The sequence below is a fragment of the Molothrus ater genome, chromosome 6, assembly GCF_012460135.2.
Source record: "Molothrus ater isolate BHLD 08-10-18 breed brown headed cowbird chromosome 6, BPBGC_Mater_1.1, whole genome shotgun sequence".
NCBI classification, from domain to species: domain Eukaryota; kingdom Metazoa; phylum Chordata; class Aves; order Passeriformes; family Icteridae; genus Molothrus; species Molothrus ater.
The window spans coordinates 14472580-14487992 of NC_050483.2; positions in this window are offsets into that span (position 1 = coordinate 14472580).

A 15413-nucleotide genomic window follows, 5' to 3' on the forward strand; every position below is an offset into this window, starting at 1 on the left:
TCTAATCCAGGGTTTGCCAGTAATGGAGAAAGAATAATGCAGATACCAGCCCATGCATTTCAGCAGATGAGGATATTTAGATGCACCACGAAAAAGGGCTAATTCTCTCCCAAAAGCTCTCCCCAGTCAGGGACAGGAGGTGACAGCCTCCCTACAAGTAGCTTCTTACATGCTCACAGGGTAGCTCTCAAGGCTATCATCTGCAGCTTCCTAATGTGGCAAAGAGCTCACCAAGGCCCTGTTGTGCCTTCCCAGATGGATGAGTTTCTCCACCACTCTCTGCTTAAGATGCTTTTTTTTTAAAGCCACAACTATTTTCCCTTACTTAAGCTGTAACTACATCCTTACAACTTCTGGTGGTATCAGCTAGAAAGCTTTCCTTATCCTTCCCCAAACTGCTATGGAACAGCTGCTTTATCCAGAAAGTCACTTTAATAAACAGGGAAGGTAGCAGTGATAAAACTTAAGACCCAGTTTTCCATTATCCATCCTGTTTCCCTTTCTTAAGGGAAGAGCCTACCCAAGCACCCCTGTGGCTTAGGAGCCTTTGTATGGAGAGTTTCAGTGTGAGCCATGATATTCTCAACTTGTTTCTGTGCTCTGCCCTGCCCTGCAGCAAGCACTGGAGCTCAATCCAAATGGGACACAGCAAGTTCTTGACTAGCAATCAGACATCACTGGTGGTCTAACACTGATTCTCAATAAACCCAGTGACACGTGTTCCTATGGCACAGCTCAAAATCCTGGGGAACCACAAAGGTACCTAACCCAATCTCCCACATGTTTTTCAGGCTACTGCATTTCCTCTTAGCATATCATCTCCCCAAAAGATAGCAAAGCCCTTGTCTGTCTGCTGACAGCAAGGGAGTTTGTTAACATCCTAGATGGAAGGTGCTCTGTGGGGGCTCTTTTGGGGTGGAAGGGACCAGACCCAGAGGTGCAAGATGCAGCCAACACAGCTGACCTGGCTGAAGGAACCAGAGGTCACAGACCAGAGCCACTCCGTGCCCAGCCTTGGCAGTGAGCACCCCACAGACCCCTGGTACCCTCAGTAAGGGGGCTCTGTACCCTTGCACTCTGCTCTCCCCAGCCCACACCGTGCCAGTTCTCCTTTGTGCTGCTCTCCAGGCAGCTTTGGGCTCACAGCCGGGTGGCAGAGTGCCACCACAGTGATGGGAAAAGTGCCTTCAGGAATGCACCCGAGGCTGGGGCTCCTTGCTGGCACTTACACATGCTCTCAGCTGCTGTGTGTCCCTCCACAAACGTTTCCATCCCCTCGAAAACCTGACAGCCCTCTGGTCTTCCTCTCCATTGTGAAAATGCCAAACTACTGCAGTAGTTCAGGTGTCAGCATATCCCCAAGGAAAAAGTGTCCTGGACTTAGGCCATGCCCTCCATGCATGCTAAGATCCTGTTGCTTTATTATCTCACTTAACAGCCCTCACAAGCCAAAAGTTAAATCTGAATCTGCTAAAGGCAGCTTCCCCCCAAATAAACCCATAAACCTGGACATAGTTTTGTTCTTAGAGCATCACCTTCCACACAGCCCTGCTCCATCCCCTTCCACAGGCACATGCTGACAAATCATCATTTTATTAGAATTCCTGCACCCAGCAGAAGTAGCCTCAAGCAGTGCTGACATCCCCACTTCCCTGCACCACCGTCCTCAAGCAAGCTCCTGCCCTGTGTGCTTGCCCACAGCCCATCACCTCTTTGGCACAATGCTGTCTCCACCACACTTGGACACCATGTCCAAGCACCTCAGAGCCTGGGAATCCCAGATCCCTTCTGTGTAACCTCCCCAGGACCTGGCAGCCAACACCATCTATGTGCACCCACAGCTCTGCACTTCATCCCCTAAACCCTAAGCCTTGTCTGCAGCATCTCAACAGGACCCCAACTGCAAGTTGCAGAGAAAAGAGGGAAGCATTGGAGCATACCACAGCTAAAGCTTCTGCTAAAAAGACAAGACTCAAAAACTTTGGGAATTGGCCAGAGGCGACCAGACTTTCTGGGGCAGAGGCCGCCTCTCTCCAGGTGCTGCACAGGGAGTGTTTGCCTCAGGTGGGTGTTCCAGCCTGTTACATGAACCACAGCAGCATGTTGGCATCCTCCCTGACCTCACCTACAGCCTCTCCACCTGCAGCTGATGGGCTGATCCAGATAAATCAGCACTGACAGGAACTTGGACATACAGCATGTTCCATGATCGCAAGTGACAACGCCAGTTCAACAGCCCCACGACAGCCACTTCCCTGTAAGCACTCCCCCATTTCTACCTTTGCCCAGCTGCAGATAGCATGTTAAGGAAATAAATGCAGAGTTGTAAAGCCACGTGGTCCCTAGGTGACAATCCCTGAGCCTGGGCACGGCTCCCTCCGCTCCGGTCATGAGCTGATCACGAAGGGAACCAGCAGCAGCGAGGGACACGGAGCAAGGCTGGCATCAAGGCCCTGCCCTGCCAGGTGTGACTCAGCAGGACAAAGGCTGCTGGGCCAGAAGCAGGCAGCAGGCATCTGTGCTGCTAAGCACCAGCCACCCCGTGCTGCAAAACCAGGCCTCATGAAGCACATCACTGTGCAAAATGCCTCAGCGTGGCATGGGACAGGAGGGAGATGTCTCTGTATGGAGACATTATGTCACCAAAACCACAATGTTTCCTTTTGCCCTGCGGCCCTGCAGAGCTCAGGAAATTGCACCCTCACAGTCCTTCTGCCTCCCTCACCCCTCAGGCAGAGTTCCCAAACTGGTTTGTGCTGTTTTACAGCAGGCAGTGGAATGTTTCTTTAGGGACCTCAGTCTTGGATGAGGATCCTGGGTGCTGCAGCAATGGAACTGCCTTTCTCCATGGCTTGCCACTCCCCTGGGCACAGCTCCTCACCTTGCCTTAACAAAAGTAAACACACACAACAGCTCAAAGACAAACACAGGGGTTACCATTCGAGTTTGTGATTGCCATTCTCAGGTGATAACCACTACTTTACACTGAGCAAGCACGACCACTCCACTGTGGTAAACCAGAATCAGTGTCAGAGCTGTGATCCAGTCCTTAAGTGAGGTCCTATTCAGCTAAAGTATTCAGGATCTCCAACAGGGATTTAAGATTAATTTTTCCCCAGGGAGGCAGGAAATCCCTCCTCATCATACTCCCTCCCAGAAGTATGCCACAATTTCTAGACTTCACATCACAAGACTGGCAACCCTTTTAGTTCTAGAAAAGGGGATGATCCCAAATCTCAGCCAGGCCCAGGCATTCCCATCTGGAATGGGACAGACTGCCAGCAGTTTCACTGGTGCTGATCACTCTCTCGTGAGAGGAGATTGATGAGAGCAGCTTTGAACCTCATTCCCCAGCCATACCACTGACAAGCTGACTCTGTGCCACACACCTTCATATCAAAACACATGAGGGGGCAGAAAAAAAAAACAACCCCCAAAACAGCAGTGTTCATTCCCTTACCAGCCCCAAATTCAGTGGTGCTAGCCATTGCCAGCCCCTGCTCAGATAAGTATCATGACAGACAGCTAGGTAGGGATATCTCACTCAGGGAAATGTCTGCTTTGTATGCCCTCTGCTCCCCTCCTTACCCAGGGCAGCATGGCTGGCAGAGTCTTGCCTTGATCCCTAACCCCCCAGCCCTGTTTAGTGTGGGCAGCCTGGTTTCTGAGGCCACAGACATGCTCTGAACCCCTCCCTGAGAGCTGCCTGTCATGCCCAAGTTGGATGAGAGCTGGGACAAAGTACTGCCAATCCCAGACTCCAAATCTGGAGACACAGAAGAAAGAGCAAGTTTTCCTGCCACCTGAGATGGAAGCAGAGGTGCCCTAAAGGCACAGCCCAGTCTCCATGGGGTCAGGTGACTCTCAGTACCCTTGGAGAAGAAATCTCAGCCAGAAGAAATCTCTCAGTGTGGAGAGCTGCTTCTGGGGAAGTTACACCACACCCCAGCATCCTAGTTCGAATCAGGTCCCTGTACCCTGCAGCTGTGCCCTGTACCCACACAGAGAATGCCACAGGCCTCTGGAGCTCTGGCCTGCATTCAGAAATAGTGGATTCCTCAGGAGACAGCAGGAAAGGGTGAGCAACACTGCCTGGGGGCAGCTGGAGCTGTCACAGACACTCACAAACACAGCCCCCACTCCTGGGGCATGTGTGCACTGGGACACAGAAAAGCACCTTCTGCAGCCTCTTATCACTTTGGACTTGGCTCAGTGCTCTCCTCCAGACACAGCTGGCATCAGGCAGCCAGAACCACATCCCTGGCATCAGGCATGACGGCTTTACCTCGTCCTTTTGCTCCAAGATATCTTTGTCCACAGAAGGGTTCAATGTGTCAGTGTCAACAGCCATAAACCCGACTGTGCCCAGGAGACCCTGTGCTGGAAGAAGTATCAGATGGAGAAGCTGCACTTTTCAATCCAGTGGCTGATTTTCTGCCAGCTTGGTTCAGTCCATGGCTAATCTGCATCTTCTGGGAAAGGAGGAGTATCACAATTCATGTCTAGAACTACCCAATGCTTTTTCCACCATAGGAAAACCCACAGACACGAGTGAGAAAAAGCTCAGAAAGACAAGCAGAAAGCAGTTTTGCTTCTGCCCTAGTCAGACTCCAATTTAATCCTACAGGGCACAGCACAGCCCTGCCCAGAACCCCTCCATTGGAACTCTGACATTTCCTTCCCTGCAAGAACGCCTCTCCCTTGCAGCCCTGACTCACAGCCGTGGCTTCCCTTTATGCAACACAGCCCTGCTTCCTGCGCAGCCGGCGATGCCCGGTGCCAGCCGGAGCCACGGCTGCCAGGCTGCAGACAGCCTGCGAGGGAGGGAGAGAGGGAGGGAGGGAGGCACCCCTCCTGCTCGGGCACCTGCGCTGCTGCCTCGGCTCATTGCACTATTCCAGTGTTACTGCCCCCCAAACATCACCCACACCCTCTTTTGGGTGATGAATATCGAGCTCTCCACCATCAGAATCTGATGCTATAATTAGACAGCCCTAGAGCACACATTGCGGTGTTACACAACACAGCTCAGAGCTCCTGGGCACCGGCTACATTTGCATTTTAGTCACATCACAGACAAACTCTTAAAGCAAAATCTCCCGAGTGGCCGTGGTCACTGAGCTTTGGTTCAGATGACGAGGCAGTCTGCAAGCACTGCAGGTTTCCCTGGTCTAAAACTACACCAGAGGTGAACTCCAGTCAGCAGTGGGTGTCAGTCCACAAGACAAGACCAGAGTTTGCCAGAAGTAAAACCTCCAGCACACATACAAAGAGGATGTCAGGTCCTTACTATCAACTGTTTGCTCAATATCCAGCCCCCTTTAAGGCACACAGGTTGTTAATGCAGACACAGCTGCTCACAGTTCTATGCAAATCTCACTGCCAAGGCACTACTGTTAGACCAAGAAATGGCTTTGATTCACGTAAAGATTAATCTCAAAAGCCAGGCTCCAAACTCCAAGGCTTCACAGCTCTATCACATTTCTGTTTTCTGTTCCCTGCAGCAGCAGGGCAAGTTCCTGCCCAAACCTCTTCCTACAACTGCACCAGGAAGCACTGGTCTAGCTGCACTAACTCACACTAATAAATCAGATAAGTAGCTCATGTTACTCACTTGCAGCTGACTGACACGGTGATAGCTCTGTCACTTTTAAGGGGCTGGGTGAACTGCCCTGCTGTAGCAGCGTGCGCCTTGCAGGAGCACCACAGATCCTGGTGCAGCATGAGCCATATGGCATCTCCAGACAGCAGCGCTGTGAGCCAGAGCCCCAGGCTCCGTCTGCAGCTTCCCCACCTACCTGGTACAATTTATAAGCAAGTATTTGTGTATCTAACTCCCATCAGATGCAGCAGGATTAAAATTCTTACTGGAACTTTAAAAATCCAACCCTGGGCCATCCCTGCTGACACTGCTTGGCAGGAGGGCAGCTGGGCAGCACAGGGCCCAAACCTTGGCAGCTGCACACACAGCCTGTAAAGCTGCTTTGGAAACTGCATCTGCCAAACAACTGCATGAGGGAAAAAACTGATCAGGGACAACATTTAGGATCTGTTGTTTCCCAAGGTTACCATCAGCTGTTAAGAATGTTTACGTAATCAAAAAGTCAGCAGCAGTGGTGAAAGCCCTTCAGCTAACCTAGTCAGCATCAAATGTTCTAAAGAAAAGACCATTACCTAATTCAACCTAAATAAAGACCATTCTCCCAAACCCAAGTTTCCTGCATCATCTGCAAGACGTGATCTAAATAATTCAAAACTTCACTGGATCTAGGCCACAGACAGAGGTTTGTTTTTCAGCAAGATGCCCCAGAGGAATTGGCTATTTTGTTTGAATTTTTCCTGACTGACCATATATTAGGACCCCTAGAAGCAGACTGAATGGATGAGAAGTAGAAAGGATACTGGCAAGGGCTAACTTCAGCTCAAAGCTTGGCTCTCCTCACTCTAAGGGAAGATAAAACCATGGATTGCATCAGAGTCGTGTCTGAGGCTGCTGAGGGTCCACAGGTTAATTGCAAGAGATGTGCAAACATTCTCAGGCCAAACAAGCTTGTCTTCTGTGTGCAAGGGATCCACACACACATCTCCAAGGGTCCCCAAATGACAGTGGTTGAAAACCCATCCAAGGAGAAGAGAAACCAATTTCAGCTTTTCCCAAGGAAGAATCCATGGAATGAATTCTCTTGGTTGACTATGGAAGGAAGGAGCCCTCGTGGAAGTGGCACAGCTATGTGAGCAAAAAGCATCACCCAGGCCAGCCCTCAGGCTCTTTTTAGGTGCAGACAGTTTACAGAACGATTGCAAAGGCAAATCTTTAACCCTGAAGTATTTTTTCCATCTGTGGAAATACTATTTCAAGCAGTCCAGAGTCCAGTGGTTGACCTTACTTTTGGGTATGTTGGTTTTTTCCTCCCCATTATTTGCATGTAATAATGGCAAATTACATAAAGTGAGGAAATGGGACCAGCACAAAGGTCAAACTAATTTTCATATTAAAGGCCTTGCACAATTATTTTTACAGCAGGCCTTTAATGACATCTTTAGTCCAGTTACAAGGTTGAGATTACAGGCATTTTCAGGTAACTTGGGCAGGCTATCAATACTTGCTGGGAAACATGTTTTGTTTTTTGTATTTCTTTGTCAGAAGGAGATGGCAGTGATTATACTCATTTCAGAGAAGCTAGATGTTATATCCTCCCTCAAAAGGACAGAAACCATAGGAAAAGAAACTTGTTTCCACTTGACACAAAAAGTTTCTCAAATCTGCTTTATCACAGGCAAGCTTTATAAGTACAATTACAAGTACTAGAAATGCAACAAACTATTTAATACATTGGCCAATATTAAGCATCTACCAACTTGATCACACACCCACATTCAAGATTTTATATGAAATAAAGAGCTTATCACTCTGCTTGAGGTTTCCAGACAGATTAGGTCAATCCGGGGACAATAAACTTCAGAGAAACTGTGCCACAGCTTAGAAAGGCTGTATTCAAACGAAGTACTGTCCAGACATGAATTATCCAATTTCCAAGAATCTGATCTCTGCAGGATACATGAAACTGCACGTAAGAACTGACATATTAATATAAGTTACATTTTAAAATCCTAACATTTTATTCCACACTCTCCAAATTCCATGTCATGCGTTCAGCAGAACAGCATGGCAATGATGAGAAATTTTAGAATAATTATATTTTTATTAGCTAAGGACCTCCAGCTCTATGGATCTTGTGAATAACTCTGCGGATCAAATTTATCCCCTGCTATTGTATCAATAGTCTTAAAGATTTATATATTTTTTTAGTGCCCAGACTTTAATAGATGTTTTGCACCAGTATTTTCTGCAAAATCAGACCTTCAATGCATTAGATACCTAGAGTTTTAAGTGGTTGAAAACTTCACTGTTTGAAAACAGAAATGAGCATAGCCACAGCCCCTATCAAAATTCACTATCAGCAAGATAATTATTTCTTCATCTCTAAACTTCCTATTTCTTTCTCTCCTAAAACCAGATCATATGAGCAAAGCTTTGAAATTTAGAGAGTCGATATTTCTTTTTGTTAATCCTATTTCACAACCTCCACTACTTGCACAGCTCTATTAAGCAATTACCTGGTGATTTGATTGGTGTGCACACCACAAACTATGTATTTGTAACACACTGCTCCCTGGGACATGCAGCCACATCCATGGGCTCCAGCAGAAGTCAAACAATGGGGCCACTGTTCCAGCCCTGCCTCCTGGCTCACCCTCTCAGGGCAGGTTTTTTTCCTCTCTGCTTCCCTTCAGTGCTACCAGGGCTGAGCCACTGCTGCAGCTTTCCTTACAGCTCCACTTTCTGGAGTCCTGGGACTTGGTGAACAAACAAAGAGTTCCTCACTTATAAAAAAGATTCTTGGAAACAGAAATTCAGGTTTTAGAAGATAGAAAGGCAATTAGAAGCACACCAGATGGTAAATTCTGATTTTTTTAAGGAAGTAATGTAATTCTGGGAGCCTAGTGGGGGAGGTAGGGGAGAAAAGGAGATTCAGGTATATGGTTGTTCAACTGACAGCCTTTTACCTGTCAGTATCAAAGAGGAATAGAAAAAGCCTAGAAAATTCATGATGTCTTTTTGGGTCATGCTGTAGTTCAGCCAGTTCCAGCACAGCCTCCTGTGAGTTTGGGTGAGCCTGCCGGCTGCCATGCTGTGCCCATCCTCCATCCTCCAGCCAGCATCCCCCCGGAGCCGGCCAGCCCGGCACTCTGGGAACGCCAAACATCTGCTCCAGCAGCTCTCCCCTGCACAGGCTGCCGGGGCAGGCTCCTGCCCGCTGCCGATGCATCCAAAGGCGCTCAGGGTGGATCAGCACTTTCCCCTCGCTCCGTGCGGCTCCCGCGGGCCGGGGATGCCCGCTGCACTGAAACCAGCCCGCAGCACCACGCCCCAGCTTCTCCACAGAGGGGGAAAAGAGATGCACAGAGGATACCAAGCACAGCAAAGCCACCAGAGCTGGTGGCTGGTCCTGCAGCAGTGTGCAACCAGCCCATGGCCATTGAGGCAGCAACGAGAGGCCAGCACACGCTTCCAGCGGCACTGTGCCACGGCAACACGGCTGCTGGGATCCCTGCACGGCTTGGAGGCACCTGTGTCCCTGCCACAGCCCAGGGCTGCTGTACCTTGCTTTCAGCACAGCCCTCTGCTGCCAAGGAATGGTGTCTGGAGGTTCATTTCCTGCCTGCCTGCATTCTTGCAGGGTCTGTGGCCACCCAGTTGGTGCTGCTCTGTGCTGGGGAACATGTGGAATCATAAGAACATGGTACAGCTGCAGCATTTACTGGCTCAGGTTTGCATCTGCCAATGTTTATGCTTTGGGAAGAATGCCATAGAGCACTCACCTGGTTTAGAGCTACAGAAATGTTACTGATACATGCTGTGAACCAGGAGAGGTGCTAAAACCCTCCTCTAATAGTCCATGTCTCTCAAAGAAACAGTGCACCATGATCCAAGCCAAGAAGCCAGCACACAAAACTGTGGAAAAATCACACTATGAAAAGTCAGCGTCCATAAAGGAGACAGAGGAGTCCTGTGACTTCATCCCAATGAAGGGATAGAGTGTCCAGAGGGGCATATTCTTGTGGGGTTTCTCTCACAAGGTTTTGGAGGACACAGCCTCCTTTTATCTGAAACTCCCAGCTGCATGTTGCTCTCTTCCTTTCCCCGCTGGCTGAGGCACTAGGGAGGTATGGCCTTCCCGAGCTGTCTATCACATACTCCCTCTTGAACCACTCAAGTCACTGAATGTAATTCTTCCATCACAATTTACCTGGTTCTCCTAAGACTAATCACACCCAGGCTTCAGAATAAGCAATTTTGCACATTCTTGGAGCAGTTTCACCTGCAAGCTTTAGATTTTGACACTGGGCACAGAAGAGCTTTGGACCAGTGTCTCCTAGTCAGGAGAGCAGATAAGAGCATTTCTGAGGCACAGACCCATATAGAGAACCACCCTAATCATAGCATACTCACAGCTAAACTCCAGGACTTCCAGACTAAGGGAAAACTTAGATTCACCAGGAGAGCGGTCAGCAGTACCCTCTGTATCTGTGCTGGCTCCCTGCTTAACACAGCTGCATTTTACTTTGGTGGGTCCATCTGTGCTATTTTCTTGTGGCTTGCAGCCACATGCTCAAGGGGATGAGTGCAGCCAGAATGAAAGGCTGTGTGACAGCCCAGAAGCATGCAGCACACTCTGCCTCCCCAGGATTAACCACCTGCACTTCAGGCTAATGGCAGGCAGCCTGAGCTCTGCAGGAACATCAGCTACTCCCCCTCCCAGGGGCTCTCAGCTGAAACAGGCTGTGGGTGGGTGCTGGGGAAGGGAGCTGTTGGCCATAGAGACCACCAGCGCCTCCAGGATGAGCACAGCAGACAGGTTCCCCTTTGCTGTCCTTTGGCACACGGCCTGGGATGTGAGACCATGCATGTCAGCAAGTGTGACAGGGCACAGAGACATGCCACACCTGAAGGCATCCTGCTGGGAGCTTGGGAACCCTGTCAGAGTGAGGCTTCCATTTCTGAAGCATTCTCTACCCCCACTTGCTTCCTGCATGCCCTTCTCCTCTTTCCCTTCCTCCATTTGTAGCAACACTGCATTCTGCATGCTCCCCAAGAGAAATAGGGCAAACATAACCTGATTAACCAGGAGGATTTGGGCAGGAAGGGGCGGGGGAGGAGATTAAAACCCAGAGCAGGACAGAGCCTTTCCCTCTCCCATTAGCCCTCGCCTATTCAATAATTAATGTGCTCCGCGGTGACTCCGACTTTGGGATTTGCTATAAAAGCTTCTCGTAAACTCTGTCTCAGCATGCAGACATCAGACCAAAGAGAACACTCAGTCTGACAAGCTGAAATTTCTTCCAGGCTCAGTCAGAAGCTGAAAACCACTTGGATGTGAGCCTATGGCTGCATTTTAAAACATAAGGATCCCTCTTGCTGCTGTTCACCCATGGAAGAGATGGCATCCAGCCTTTATTTGGCCACTCTGCCTCTGAAACATGGTTTAGAAGTTAATGCAGGCTTTCTCCACTTCATGTACAAACCAACCTCCAAGGCTGGCAGTGCCCCATGAACAGAGGAACATAAGACACAGGCTCTGGCTGCCCTCCAAGCCTATTCTGATCTACTTTCTTTCCATCCCTTCTTTCTTGCTTTCCTTAAGGCATATAGATGTTCAGGATGGAAAAGTAAAGCTACCCACATGCAGAAAAGATGCCTTTCCCGACCTTCCACGGAGCTATTTTTGGCTGCTCTTATATGCCTAAGAAGAACTCTTAGAGGCATCATGCACCAAACTAACTGCCCCTCAGTAACTTCTGCCTAGGAGAGATGAAACATTGCAGAGATTATTTTTTTTAAACATTTTAATTCTCTCCATAACCTAACACACTACTGACTCCTAAAACTCCAGATGTTGTTTGCAAAGGAGCACATTTTTAAAGGGACTGCAAGCCTAAGATTATTACCCAAATAATGCATGCTCAACATTACACCTAAACATACAAACAGAACACTAAAGACATATACTTAATCCAGAATTTTCCAAAATTTATTGAGTACCACAGCCTTTAACTGACTTCACTTTTCAAGTCCAAACCTGGAGAAGAAGCAGCTCCAAAAGTTTCAGATTGAAACAGATTTCTTTTCAAAATATGCACCCCCACAGAGTTTATGAGATTCAAAAATGAGGCTGGGTTAGCAGCCAAACACATGCACAGAATAAAGAAAGCACCAGTCCTAGCTCCATCTGTCAGAGCACATGAATACACCACATCACATCCCAGCAGCCAGAAACCCGGCCTCTGCTCTGTCCTGTGTCTCTCAGAGTCTAATGCTGACATTTTTGCAAACTGGCACTGCCCAGACTGCAAACATTTCAGTCGAGAGGCTGAGAGCAAAGGCTGGGTGAGCCCCACTGCCCAGCAGCTGCCCAAAAACTCCTCATGAGGCAGGGAGTTAATGCTGACCCAGGGGACTGCACAGCCCTATTGCCACTCCAGCCCCTTTTTGCCCTCACACAGTGAGCAAAATCTAAAGCATGCAGCTATCCTTTCCCTTCTGACATCACAGCATTAAATATCACACAAACACACAGCCTATAGGATGCATAAAGCAGAAATGCTGTACTACTAGCAGAAAAGATGTGGAGAATATATGGGGAGTGAACTGTTCAGGAGACCCAGCCTCCAGATATCCAGCTCTGTGCACACACACACACACACACACACAAGAGAACACATGATACTGTCTTCCAGCATCTCACATTTGTATCACATGGCATCTTTTAAAGTGCTCCTGAACTGAGATACTGCCTCTTAAGGCCAGAACTGCATAAGGTTTAGGGATAAAACTGATTTTGCACAGAGCCATGAGAAAAACAACACAGGGTTGAGGTGGCCAGAGAGAAATGCTTGTACCTTGCACTTAGGACACAGGTGTGCTGCCCCACTTACTACAGGGCCCAACTTAGAGAACCATGAGGCTCTGTAAGTACCAGGATTTCTCCACAGGAGCTAAAAGTCATGCTTCCTCTCTTCCTCCCTTTGGTAATATTCTCCCCCTTAAACAAGACTCACCACAGTTTGCAAAACAATGAGGTCATGCCCTGCAAATGTTTGCTAAACACTTGTGCAATTTCATCCAAATACAGGCTCAGAGGGAACACAAGTCAGAAATGCCACATTTAGCACAGCACTGTGAAAACGATTCATTGGCAGTCCATAGGCAAGCAGCAACCTTTCATTTTCTATTTAAAACTCCAGTATAAATAAAAACCCTGAATTAATCAATGGAGATAAGGGTTAGTATTTGTGTAATATTCTTGGAAAACAGAGCATGCCAAGTCAAGAACCATATTTAATAATTGTTCTGCTTTACCACATTCACCCCCCCTGGTTCATTCTGCCTCTTTAGCTGATGAGCCCTTTCTGCTGTGTGCCTTTACAGTGCCTGTGCTGCAAACCTCTGCTCCCAACAGAGATGTGCAGCCTGGTGCCTGCCTGAAGTGTATTCATGATCTCACTGCAGCTAGATAATGAAGCTGAGTCCAAGGACCATTGCCCTATAGCAATTGAGGCTGCACCTCTCTCTCCCCATCTTTATTTTTCCTTGGAATCACTGCCATAGTTCAGACCTTTGGTACCGAGTCATGGTGCAACATATCATGCTTCAATTAAGAAACATGGGCATTTAAAATTGAAAGGGTGTGGAAGAAAATTTGGACTACAAAGCAACTCTTTCCTGCAAAGGAGAAGAAATCACTTTTCCCTTCCTCACAAGCCACACTTTGAACATATATATGACAACAGGGCTCTACTGTTAGCACACAGGATGTAAAATGCATTTAAAACTCTGCCTGGTAACCTCTCAGGACAGTACCCATGTACCACAGTCATGTCTTTTGCCAAGGGCTCTGAATCCACCTACAGAGCTGCCAACAACCACCACCACCACCACCACAAATCCAAATATTTAAAAGAATACCTTGTGCAGAAACAGTGAAGTTATTTTTCCCCTCTGAGAAGAGCAGAGGTGTTGAGGTCTGCAACACAAGCCAACATCACCCCTCAGGACTGCTACCCTTGGGCTCAGCCAGCCCAGCTGCAGCTCTTTAAGGGGTGGCCCAAGTGTGGGAACCAAAATGAAAGCACCTGGCTGCCTGTCTCCATTCTATTGCTGCTTCTGTTGAACTGCAAGTTAAACTTCATCTTCCTCCTCCAAGTAAGGGATAATCATTTATTATACAGGTTCCTGTACCAAGTCTGTGTGTCTGTAATGCTGAGAAGTGCTCTCAGCTTCCTGCAGTGGTTGGTATGGCCCAGCAGTTTCTTCCCCATAGGAGGCTGACTTTCCAGCAATGTAACTTGGAGTTCTGATTAACAGAAATGAAAGTTTGGACACAAACTTTTTGATTTTTGGTTGGGAGAGAATGCATAATCTGCTGTCACACAGAGCATCAACCGGATATATAAGGTCTGAAATGCTGGAAAAGAGTCTCTGTCCAAAAGGGAGGCAATATTGTGCAGTTAAGTGCATGTCACTTATCAGAGCATCCCATTTCCTGCAGTTCCTAAGTAAATGAGTAAGATTCCAGAGTTGCATCAAGGGAATGGGTTTGGCTTGGAATCTTGCATGGTGACTCATGCTTTCATGAATAAATTCATTTCCTTAGAGAAACAAGACAAAAATCATGTGTTCTACTTAGTCCAGCTACCTAGAGTGTTGATTTAGGAAACCATTGTAAAAAATACAGTTTGATCTAGCTTTATATTGAATTAATAATCCACAGCAGTTGTACTTGCAAAAAAAACCAACCTCTTATGGGGAAAAGAAAAACTGGTGTGACTTGGAAGTTCTGGGTATTGAAAGATGTCAGCTAGAAAGCAGTTTGCTATCAAACCATACAACTGACCAAAAAAACATTGTGGAAGTCTGGGTGTTCCAGAAATTGACTCTTACTTATACAGCTCTCCATATTTATTCCCCTCCTGCACATTTAAAAATGGGTTGCAGAGACACAGAGCTGTAAACATCAGGAAATGAGAATTGCATCAGCTAGCCCCTCCCCTTCCCCACAATGACAGTGCAGAGAAAATGGGCATGAAGCAGAAAAGCCCTGGATGCCTGTAACACCAGCATCCTCACGTGTGCATGGGAGCAGCCAAGGAGAGGGACCCAGAGCTGTATGGATCCTGGCTAATCAGCTTTGTGGAGAGATACTTGTTAGTGCAAGCCAGGATGAAACTCATCTTTCAGCTTTTAGTTTTCTTAGGAGATCAGTTCAAATGGTTTGATGTGGCTATACTGACCAAACTGGAGCCACACAAAATATGGATTTTTATGGAGTATGAACTAACTCCTGTATCTTACCCTGGTAAGTATTTCAAAAGAATAATGCAAGAAATCTGGCTCTATAAACTTTTGGTGTCAAGTTCCACTCTGGAGTCTGGGCCTGTCTAGTTCAGGAAAATGACATCTATCAATTTCATGCTGCTTTATAAAGCTGAAATGATTCATAATTAACAAATTTCTGCAGTACCACCATCAAGTTGGTAGGCAAAAACACCTTCACATTTTACAAAGGAGAAATGAAGCCATTAAAGCTGGAGGAAATTGTTCAGGTCTCAGAATAAATCAAGGGGAAAGACAGGACAGGAACATGCTGTAGCTATGTGTAGTGCCAGGTTCCCTCACACATTGACAGCATGTGAAAGCAGAGCTCTTGATGATGTCAGAGCAAAGGCAGGACTAATCATAAATGGAATAGCCCCCAGGATTTTTAAGGGCAAATTAAGCCTCTTGTCTCAGGTAGAAATGCCACTGACCTTTCCAGGGCTGGTCAGCATCCCCAGTAGCTTTGGGTTACTGA